Genomic DNA, 12,012 nt, shown 5'->3' on the forward strand with positions numbered 1-12,012 from the left:
CGTTTCTGCCACTTTATAAAGGTTCGGACTTATTGATATAGGCCGGAGTTGATCACAAGATTTTGGACTCTTTACTTATGGAATAACGCACACATATGCTCCTTTCCAAGCACTAGGGAATACTTGCTGACGAAAACATAGGTTGATTATAGAAGAGAGCGGTTTAGCAAGAAAAATGGCAAATTCGCGAAACAGATTTACTGGAAGCTCACCTGGGTAAGACGCACAGCTATTTTTCAGTCTTAGGAGTTCCTTATAAACAATGAATTCAGAGACTTCACATACGTCATCAATCTCTGCACCAGCAATGATAGTAAGGCACAAATGTCAGCAAAAAAAATTGACTTCATTAACTGAGGTCAAGGTACCGTCCTCTTTGAACAGCTTTAGATCTCTGAGTGTTGTCTTACCGGTAAGTCTTTTTACTGAGGAATCCCATTTGTGGGGGGTCTATTATGAGAAAGGGATTAATTTTATGCTTCACATACTGCCTCTTGGCGCGCTTGTTTAGTTTAACAATATGATTACGCAACTTGGCTGAAGCGATGGTATCATCAGCGATATAAAGGCGACAACGGGGTTTTGTTAAATTCTTTAGATCATTGGCCATCCACAGTTTATCAGTGTCACTCACAGTAATGAATTTTACGGGGAAACAAGTCTAAAACTGTTCCTGAAGCTTAGTATTCAGCTTATTGACTTTGAAATTAATATAGCGACCTAGCGACCAAATGTAGATATCGAGTCCTCAGTAAGTGGTCGCACTGTATATTTGACTTGTTTAGACTTCAGAATTGCCAAACTAGCTTCCCAGAAAATCATGAAGTGATCAGAAATCAGAAGGGGTCCTAGGGATCTTGGTGCGTAATAAAAGTCTGTCAAGTTCTTAATGATCAAGTCAAGTGTGCTGATACTTTGATGGGTAGGTATTGTAACGGTTTTTGGCAAATCTACAATAGTTGAAACCCATTACCTATCAGGTTGATTAAATTCTCGGCAATAACAAGCCAGGAGAGACATGATTGTGGCGCATTTTGTCTACGAAAAACGGAATTTATTTAATCAAATCTTTCCTGTTTTAAGCGCTTTCAGGATAATAGACTGAAGCAACAATTAAATATGAAAATCTTATTGAAAAACGTGCAGTTTTGCATTCGGTCGACAATATTTTGTGGTTAGAGTCAATAGGCTCACATAACAGCTTTGAGGGTAGGTGATTATGAACATAAGGTCAAAGGCCTCCTCCTCGAAAATTCAAGCCACGATCACGATGCGTATTAAGGTAGCTTGCGTATTCGTCAATTCGCGCCGATTCATCAAAAGTGTCCTAACATTCAATTAATATTATTATTGAGGTGTTATTCTGCCTGGTAATAACTTGGAGTGCATCAGTTTTGTTGTTCAAAGATCCAGCGTTACATATAAGTATATTTGGCACCTTACTTTTAGCTACACGTGAAACATCAACCAACGAAACGTTATTTTCATGTTTGTAAAGATGTTGTTAAAAATAATAGGAAAAACAATGTTTTTGATATTTTCTACCAAACGCTTTTATATCAAATAGTTTAACTTCTGCACGTATTTCATAAATTATATAAAGCGATAGTTTATTTTTAATCTTGACAAATTGAGAAATTTGTTGTAAATAACTTTTAATCACTTCTGCAATGCGATTAATTTAAAAGGCAATGATCTTACTAAACAAATTTTCAAAATTTCAAAAAAGTCAAGCCCGAGTAATTCCATTCTTTTTTTAATAGGGATATTTATTATTTAGAAAATACATCTAATAATATATAATATATATTATTAAAAACAAGTTACCAACATTTAAAGGTAAAGATTTGAAATGGAAAACGTTTAAGTATTTTTTTAAAAAATAACGTTAAAATGTTTAAGTATTAAGAGTCATGATATTCATTGAATTGTATCTGAAAGTGAATTGAAAGTTCAAATACGGGAGCATTCTAATAGAACTATTAAAGAGAAATTACGGAAGTATTTTAAGTACAACAGTACTAAATGTTGAATAGATGTATTACAGTCATTCTTTGAGAATCACGTTAATTAATATTAAAGATCAATCTAAATAAACCAAAAGATTTGAAAGCAAAGTGTATAAATATCTGTTTCTAGAGATGAAACCTCAAGCAACGAAAGACAACTGTAATGTTTGCGATGATTTTGATAGAATTAAGAAAAAAAGATCGTTTTTGATAAATGCTACCATAAAAACTATACAACGGAGATATTTCAAATTGATAAAGTAATACAAAAAACTCCTATTGCGATTGAACTATCCAATAAATTGGGTGAGTTCATTACTGATGCTTTTTATGAAAAAAAAGTTGTTAAAAGTAATTGTGTAATAATATATTTTTCTTAAATATAATTTGATCGATATAAAGGGATATTCAGGAATTGCAGAAGCTGTTGGATAACATTATGAAAATCAGAAAAAAATAAAAATAGCAAAAAGTTAGACAGAATACACTATTCCAAGAAGGATTTAATGACTATGCTGAAGAGTTAAATGCTAAAGTTGTTGAAAACTTAAAAGAAAATAATGATAGTCTGAAAGGGCGATTTGTAAGATAAAATCAAAAGTTAACAAACGCTTTACCAGCACTTTCATCGAACCTTGATGGTATATATCTATTACAAGCACCATCACAACGTCAAGGCATTGAACTTTAGAAACACCAAAAATAAAAACTTCTGACAAACCACCGAAAGTGTATGATGTTAATTTGAATATTGACACCAAACTGCTGAAACAGCTAAATGGAGACGATAAAAAGTATCATCCTATAGAATTAACTTCCTTTTAAATGCCTAATTATCACCTAGAGTATTCGAAATTCTTTCACGATGCCTAAGGAGAGTTGAGTGAATTGAATCAAAAATGTGGTGGGGAAAATGACTTTGAATACCTGAAAATATTAAACTGGTTCTCTTTGTAAGACTTTGCATAACTTAAAGTGGACATAGGAGTTCCACAAGTAGGAAGGAGAATTTTTTTAAAAGGGAAATGACATGATTGAAGGATTACAGTTCAATAGGTAGTAGTGCTTCTGGAAATACAGAAGATTATGTTACACTTGAGGGTTTAAGTCTGTTTTATTCCTTATTAAAAAGTAAAATATTAAAGAAAATTTAATTTAATACAATTTATCAAATTTTTCTTAAAATTTGAAAAAAAGACAATTGATTCTTATCAAAAGAAAATTTTCTTTAAAAAAGTTTTCTTTTAAATAGGTATGATTGTTATTGAAGGTAATGAAAGTAAAACTGAACAATATTATACAAGAAATCCGAATAAATTAGATCGTAATCATTCTAACTCAGTTTACTCTATGGTATTCATGGCAAAATATTAGTGATAATTTTAGAATTCATACATTTGATTAAAAAATATATGAACCATGGATAAACGTTGTGATACCCTCTATTTTGCCTAATCTCTGCTGTTTTGATTATTTTCCAAGTCATTAATTTAACGCTTCTGGAGAAATTACTCAATAACTGCTTCATCTAATCCTGAAAAAATTGTTTGATATATTATGAATTAAAATTTAATAGTGATTAAAAAATTGCATTATATTATCCGATAGGCTTAATGATGCAACGAAAATTCCGAATTTTAAAAGAAATTAGGATAAAATCCAAGACCATAGTTCATTAGCTTATAGTTTAATCCTTCATGGAGTTCAATCTGCTGTATTATGGACATTCGCATCTAATACCAAACCAACCAAGTTGCTTGATCGTTGAAATTCCTGAACAGAGACATTATCTGTTAAGAAGTACAAAAGAGTGCATTACTTCTTTGAAAATGTCAATTACAGATCAATTAGATACACCTATCAAATTGAATAGTGATCAAGTTGGTTGTTTCAGATTTGAAACAAGCTGAATATAGCTGAAAATAGTTTAATATTTAATGAATTAGTTTTAACTTACTCATTCTTTCTATTGAAGTTTTCTTAGAATATAGCTAATAAGGAACCCAGAACTATAAGTCTTTTCTGAATAATATGAAAGATGGAGCTTTGTCAGTGACTACTTATTTTATTAAACCATGATTATAGTGAGGAAAAAATAGAGGTATTAAATACGGGGAAGAATTCATCGATTTAAATAAAAATAACAAAGTCATCTACTGTGTTCCCCCCCCCCCCGTCTGTTTTTCTTTTTTGCATCATGGTTATTATGAAAATTAGAGTTATATCTGGAGAGTCAAACTAGGACATTTCTTCTCCACAATTTTAGAAAGGCAAATTTATATTCGCGATTCGTTCCCAAAACCTAGTATATATACATAAAAAATTAATCTTTAGTTAAGAAACGCTCCCCTAACATCAACACGGAAAGCCAAATAGTTTAGTTAGAATTTTTTCATCTAAGAATAGTACATTTTCTGAAATACAAAATAGCATCTACGGGGTGTAAAAACAGGTTTCTGTGTTTTTTCACTGCCCAAACCTAGTGTGACAAAACCCAGTATGCGTATTCAAAAGAAAATAAGTGGCTAAGATAGAAAGAAAACAGACTTTAAAACAAATTTTGTAGAAATATGTGCCTTTGCCTATTTCTTCCAAAAACGACATCAAAATCAATGATTGCAAAATCCTTATTTTGAAAATTTCCCGGAATAATGAGAGAAAATAGATTCTACTTTTGCTTACGCAGGCAAATATTACGACATATGTATGCTCTTGAAATATAATTATAAATGTAAAGTCACTTAAAGGATATTAAAAAACAGAATTAAGGCTCGTAAAAAGTTTTCTGAAGCTTTTGAGCTATATAGATCGCTTATGTATGTCAGAAAAACCCAAGATGTCAATTTTCTGAAAAATATGGACTCGTTTTTGAAATAGAATTCATGCACAAATACCTGTACAATTTTTGTGGCTTTGAAGAGAGAGAGGCTTTGAATAAATTGGGATGGAGAATTTGTAACGACAGAGCGTAAATAAGAAATTTGTAAGTGTAAGCGGGATGGCTTTGAATATGTTTGGATTACAAGGGTACATTTGTAGCTGTGTTTGCCTCAGGTAGCTTGGTGCTTTATCGGGATCAAGGTTGCCACCACCAGTAGGATTCTACTAGATCTAGGAAAAAGATTCTAGTGAATTTCCCGAAATGTAGTAATTTTGTAAAAATTGGAACCTTTTCCTAATTCTTCAAAAATTAATTCAAAATAAATGATTGCAATATCCTTATTTTGAATTTTCAAAAAAATACTGAAGAAACATAGATATTAGATTTTGCGGATTGAGGCAAATATTACGTCCTATCTATGCTCTTTTATGTAAACATAAATGTAACGTCACTCAAAAGATTTTAATAAGTATAGTAAATTTCTCGAGATCTACCTATTTTGTAGAAATCTAGACCTTTGCCAATTTCTTCCAAAAATTAAATCAAAATAAATGATTGCAAAATCTCTATTTTGAAATTTTCCTGCAATACTGAGAGAACATAAATACTAGAGTTTGCCTATTGACCGGATACTATGTCCTATCTATGCTCTTGTAATGTAATCCATAAATGTAACGTCAGTCAAATGATTTTAAGAACAGAATTAAGGCTTGTTACAAATTTTCCAAATTGTTGATCTACATCGACCACTTTCTATGTCAGAAAATCGCTCGATGCGAATTTTCCAAAAAAATATGAACCCGTCTCTTGAGATAAAGTTTACGTACAAATACTAATACAATTAATGCGGCTTTGAAGAGAGAGAGTGGCTTTGAATTGATTGGGATGGACGCTTTGTAAAGATGGAGAGTAAAGAATTAGTTTGTAAGTTTAGAGAGGAAGGATTCGACTGGGTTTGGATTACAGAGGTACTTGCGTACTTGTGTTGGCTTCAGATGGCTTGGTGATGCATCGAAATCAGGGTTGGCACCGTCAGTAGGATTTTACTAGATCTAGTAAAAAAAACTAATAAATTTCCCGAAATCTTGTAAAAAAAATAATGATTTATAGTAAACAAAAGTTTTGATATTTTCCTGAAGAAACCAGAATAAAGAAGTAACATTTTACTTTGGTAGAAAAGCGAATTAGAGAGAGATATCAGAAAAAAGATGAGCTAGAGAGAAAAAGAATCACAGTAGAGAAGCAACATTTTGCTGCGGTAGAAGAGACAATGAGAGACTGAAAGAAAGACAGTGAGCAACATTCTGCTGAAGAGAACACAATAAAGAAGCAATTTTTTTTCTGAGGTAGAAGAGCTAACAAGGATTTTCTATCTATTTTTTTATGCTTCTTTCTGCTACGTTGTTTGGATTGTATTTATTTCATGTTTTGTAACGAGGATAGCTAAAAAATGAAATGCCAAATTCTACCGCTCCTCAAGCATGGAAAGATTTCGAAAAGTACAAAAAGTTTTGTATACACAGAAATTTATATCAAGGCTTTCATTGAGCTTTGTCATTTAACTCTCCAAAAAAAAGTAATAAATAACCCGGAATTTCTTTATTTTCCGAATGGCTCAAAAATTCATTATTTTGTTTTTGTCTAAATATGCTAGTTTTAAATACATCATTATTTCTACTCATAACCATCGCTTCGTACGGGATCGAAATATTTATATTGTTGGTCCTGTTTTCGCTGTCTAAATAAAGGCATATATCCCCATTTGAATGTTTCTTTAACAGAGTAATTTTTAGGGTTAATGATGTCCGGGGAAAAATTAATTACAGCGCCCCTTCCAACTCAAATATACGCAGTAAATTCCAGATGAAATTGGACAGCCCCAGCCACGGTTTCTCCCAGCTGAACGGCCGTCAATCACCATGAAAAGCTTTGTCATTACGATTTATAGCATGGTATTTTTCTGCTCTGCCATCAAACAAAATCAAAATGAGTATTGCATACAAAAAACTTGCGCACTAAATCATATCCTAAAAAAGATAAACCCAGTGGTGTTTATTGGGGTAGTGGTATTAGCAGTAGTGGTAGTAGTACTTTCAGTAGTAGTAGTAGTAGTAGTAGTAGTAATATTAAGTAGTAGTAGTATAGAAGAACACTGAAATCCAAGTCAGAATACCAGTTCAGCGTTTTGAGCTAATACTAAGAAAATACTAACAGATTTGACTATCATTTCTTATTTTCTTTCTGAATGATTAAATTTCCACTGAGAAAACTTGTTATATATATATATATATATATATATATAAATAAGTTGTCTATCCGTCTTTCTGTCTGTCTGTCGAGTGACGTCTGTGTTTGTCTGAATTATTTCATCATATCAAACAGTTTGTGGTAACGAACTGTAGTAAGGAGCGACCCGGCTCAATAGTAAACGAAACTCTAAAAAACGGAATTTCGATGCTAAAAGATATATCAAAAGAATCAGACTTTTATGCTGATTTCAAATATATAAGTTTCATCAAATTTAGTCTTTGTCATCAAAAGTTACGAGCCTGAGAAAATTTGCCTTATTTTGGAAAATAGGGGGTAACATCCCCTAAAAGTCATAGGATCTTAACGAAAAATACACCATCGCATTCAGCGTATCAGAGAACCCTATAGAAAAAATTTCAAGGTCCAATCTACAAAAATGTGGAATTTCGTATTTTTTGCCAGAAGACAAATCACGGGTGCGTGTTTATTTGTTTTTTTGTTTTTTGTTTTGTTTTTTTTTTCCAGGGGTCATCGTATCAACCAAGTAGTCCTAGAGTGTTGCAAGAGGGCTCATTCTAACGGAAATGAAAATTTCTAGTGCCCTTTTTAAGTGACCAAAAAAATTGGAGGGCACCTAGGCCCCCTCCCACGCTCATTTTTTCCCAAAGTCAACGGATCAAAATTTTGAGATAGCCATTTTGTTCCGCATAGTTGAAAACCATAATAACTATGTCTTTGGGGATGACTTACCCCCCACAGTCCCTGGGGGAGGGGCTGCAAGTTACAAACTTTGACCAATGTTTACATACAGTAATGGTTACTGGGAAGTGTACCGACGTTATCAGGGGGATTTTTTTGGTTTGGGCGTGGGGTTCAGGGGAGGGAGCTATATGAGAGGATCTTTCCTTGGAGGAATATTTCATGGGGGAAGAGAAATTCAATGAAAAGGGCGCAGGACTTTCTAGCATTACTATAAAAAAAAACAATGAAAATATAAACATGAAAAAGTTTTTTCAATCGAAAGTAAGGAGAAGCATTAAAACTTAAAAAAGAACAGAGATTATTACGCATATGAGGGGTTCTAAAAATACTTTAGCATAAAGAGCGAGGTATTTAGGAGGAGATAAACACTTCACTCTTTATGCTAAAATTTTTTTTTAAAATTTCAACTATTTATTCTACGGCCTTTCTGATTCAGGGGTCATTCTTAAAGAATTTGGATAAAACAAGATTTAGTGTGAAGAGCGAGGTTTTAACGAGGGGACCAGCCCCCTCATATATATAATCAAAAATATAAAAATATAAAAGTTTGTTACGTAAGTTAATTCTTAAGTTACGTATTTTTTTTTACTAATAAAAACGTTCGTTAAGAATAAAAGATCTAGGTGCCTTTTTAAGTAACCGAAAAACTGGAGGGCAACAAGACCTCCTTCCCCACCCCTTATTTCTCAAAATCGTCTGATCAAAACTAAGAGAAAGCCATTTAGCCAAAAAAAGAATTAATATGCAAATTTCATTTTAATAATTTATGTACGGAGAGCCAAAATCAGACATGCATTAATTAAAAAACTTTCAGAAATTAAATAAAAAAAAACAAGTTTTTTTTAAATGAAAGTAAGGAGCGACATTAAAACTTAAAACGAACAGAAATTACTCCGTATATGAAAGGGGCTTTTCCTCCTCGACACCCCGCTCCTTGCGCTAAAGTTTGATTCTTTCTCGCAAATCTACTTTTTAAAACAATAAAAAACTTTAGCGAAAGGAGCGGGGTGTCGAGGAGGAAAAGCCCCTTTCATATACGGAGTAATTTCTGTTCGTTTTAAGTTTTAATGTCGCTCCTTACTTTCATTTAAAAAAACTTGTTTTTTTTTTATTTAATACCAATTCAAAAACGAATGTATTCAAGCCGATGTAGCTGAGTTGGTAATGCGCTATGTTCCAGGTTCTAGGTTCAAGAGGTTTCAGGTTCGAACCTAAAAGGTAAAAACTACAAAAAAAAACTAAAAAAAAAACTTAAAAAACTAAAAAGCTAAAAAACTAAACAGAAAAAAAAAGCTAAAAAACTACAAAAAAAATAAAAACTATTAAAAAAATTTAAAAAAGCTAAAAAACCAAAAAAACTAAAAAAATATAAAAAAAAGGTAAAAAACTAAAAAAACTAAAAAAGAAATAAAAACTAAAACAAGGAAAAAAATGAAAAATAAAGGAGAAAAAAAACTAAAAAAATATAAATAAAACTAAAAAAAACTAAAAAAAGGTTAAAAACCAAAAAAACTAAAAAGAAAAAAGAGAAAAAACTAAAAATTTATTTTATCATATAGCAATTCAAAAACGAATGTATATACAGACCGGGACAGCGGGACACAAGTTACGACCGGGACACCGGGACACAGGGAATATAAATGACAACCGGGACACTCAAAGAGAAATAGCAGACTGGGATACCGGGACACAAATCACGACCAGGACATAGGGAATATAAATGACGACCGGGACACAGGGACACAACTACAACGGGGACGCCAGGGGGCACAGGGAGATATTTTTTAATATCTTATATATATATATATATATATATATATATATATATATATATATATATATATATATATATATATATATATATATATATATATATATATATATATATATATATATATATATATATATATAAAAATAAGTTGTTTGTGGGTTATGTCTGTCTGTCGAGTGACGTCGTGTTTGTCCGCATATGACGTCTGAATTATTTCACACTAATACAAAAGAAGAAAAAAAAACTAAAAAAGGTAAAAACTACAAAAAAAACTAAAAAGAAAAAAAACTAAAAAAGCTAAAAAACTAAAAAAACTAAAAAAAGGTAAAAAACTAAAAACTAAAAAAAAAAACTGAAAAAACTAAAAAAGGCAAAAACTACAAAAAAAACTAAAAACTAATAAAAAAACTAAAAAAAGCTAAAAAACTAAAAAAACTAAAAAAACTAAAAAAAGGTAAAAACTAAAAATCAATAAAAACTAAAAAAGAAAAAAACTAAAAAAAAGGAAAAAACTGAAAAATAAAAGAGAAAAAGAAAACTAAAAAAATATAAATAAAATAAAAAAAACTAAAAAAGATAAAAACTACAAAAAAAAACTAAAAAGAAAAAACTAAAAAAAAACTAAAAAAGCTAAAAAAAAAGGTAAAAACCAATACAAAAACTAAAAAGAAAAAAGGAACAAAAAACTAAAAAAATTTTTCATCATATAATATGACGTCTGAATTATTTCATTATATACCAATTCATAAACAAAAGTATTCAAGCCGATGTAGCTGAGTTGGTACGCGGTATGTTCCAGGTTCTAGGTTCGAGAGGTTCCACGTTCGAATCTGAATACAAAAGAAGAAAAAAAACTAAAAAAGGTAAAAACTACAAAAAAAACTAAAAAGAAAATAAACTAAAAAAATAAAAAAGCTAAAAAACTAATTAAAAGTAAAAAACTAAAAAAGAAAAAAAAAACCTAAAAAATGTAAAAACTACAAAACTAAAAAAAACAACAAAAAATGTAAAAACTACAGAAAAAAACTAAAAATAAAGAGACTCCAAAAGGTAAAAACTACAAAAAAAAACTAAAAAGAAAAATGAAAAAAGGCAAAAACTACAAAAAAAACTAAAAACTAATAAAAAAAGTAAAAAATCTAAAAAACTAAAAAAACTAAAAAAACTAAAAAAAGGTAAAAAAATAAAAAAAAACTAAAAACAAGGAAAAAACTGAAAAATAAGCTAAAATAAAGGTAAAAACCAATAAAAAACTAAAAAGAAAAAAAGGAAAAAACTAAAAAAAAATTTCATCTAAAAAACTAAAAAAAACTAAAAAAGGTAAAAACTAAAAGAACTAAAAAAGAAAAAAATAAATGACGAAACTCAAAGAGAAAGCGACCAGGACAAAAGGAATGTTCGATTAGCAATCAACAAAGCACCGGGACACAGGGAGTATAAATGACGACCAGGACATAAGTAAAAAAAAAAAAACTATCTATATATATAAAAATAAGTTGTCTGTGGATCTGTGGATCGTGGATCAGGTGACGTCACCTGAAAAAACTGGATCAGGTGACGTCAAAACTGAAAAAACTAAAAAAAGGCAAAAACTACAAAAAAAACTAAAAACTAATAAAAAAAATAAAAAAGCTAAAAAACTAAAAAAACTAAAAAAAGGCGAAAGCTACAAAAAAAACTAAAAACTAATAAAAAAGCTAAAAAACTAAAAAACTAAAAAAAGGCAAAAACTACAAAAAAAACTAAAAACTAATAAAAAATAAAAAAGCTAAAAAACTAAAAACTAAAAAAACTAAAAAAAGGTAAAAAACTAAAAAAACTAAAAACTAAAAAAAACTAAAAAAAAGGAAAAAACTGAAAAATAAGCTAAAATAAAGGTAAAAACCAATAAAAAACTAAAAAAAAAACTGAAAAAACTAAAAAAAGGCAAAAACTACAAAAAAACTAAAAACTAATAAAAAAAGTAAAAAAGCTAAAAAACTAAAAAAAACTAAAAAAACTAAAAAAACTAAAAAAAGGTAAAAAAATAAAAAAAATAAAAAATAAAAAAAACTAAAAAAAAAGGAAAAAACTGAAAAATAAGCTAACATAAAGGTAAAAACCAATAAAAAACTAAAAAGAAAAAAAGGAAAAAACTAGAAAAAATTTTCATCTAAAAAACTAAAAAAAAACTAAAAAAGGTAAAAACTAAAAGAACTAAAAAAGAAAAAAATAAATGACGACACTCAAAGAGAAAGCGACCAGGACAAAAGGAATGTTCGATTAGCAATCAACAAAGCACCGGGACACAGGGAGTATAAATGACGACCAGGACATAAGTAGAAAAAAAAATTAACAAA

Source organism: Artemia franciscana, unplaced genomic scaffold, assembly GCF_032884065.1.
Source record: "Artemia franciscana unplaced genomic scaffold, ASM3288406v1 Scaffold_1502, whole genome shotgun sequence".
NCBI classification, from domain to species: domain Eukaryota; kingdom Metazoa; phylum Arthropoda; class Branchiopoda; order Anostraca; family Artemiidae; genus Artemia; species Artemia franciscana.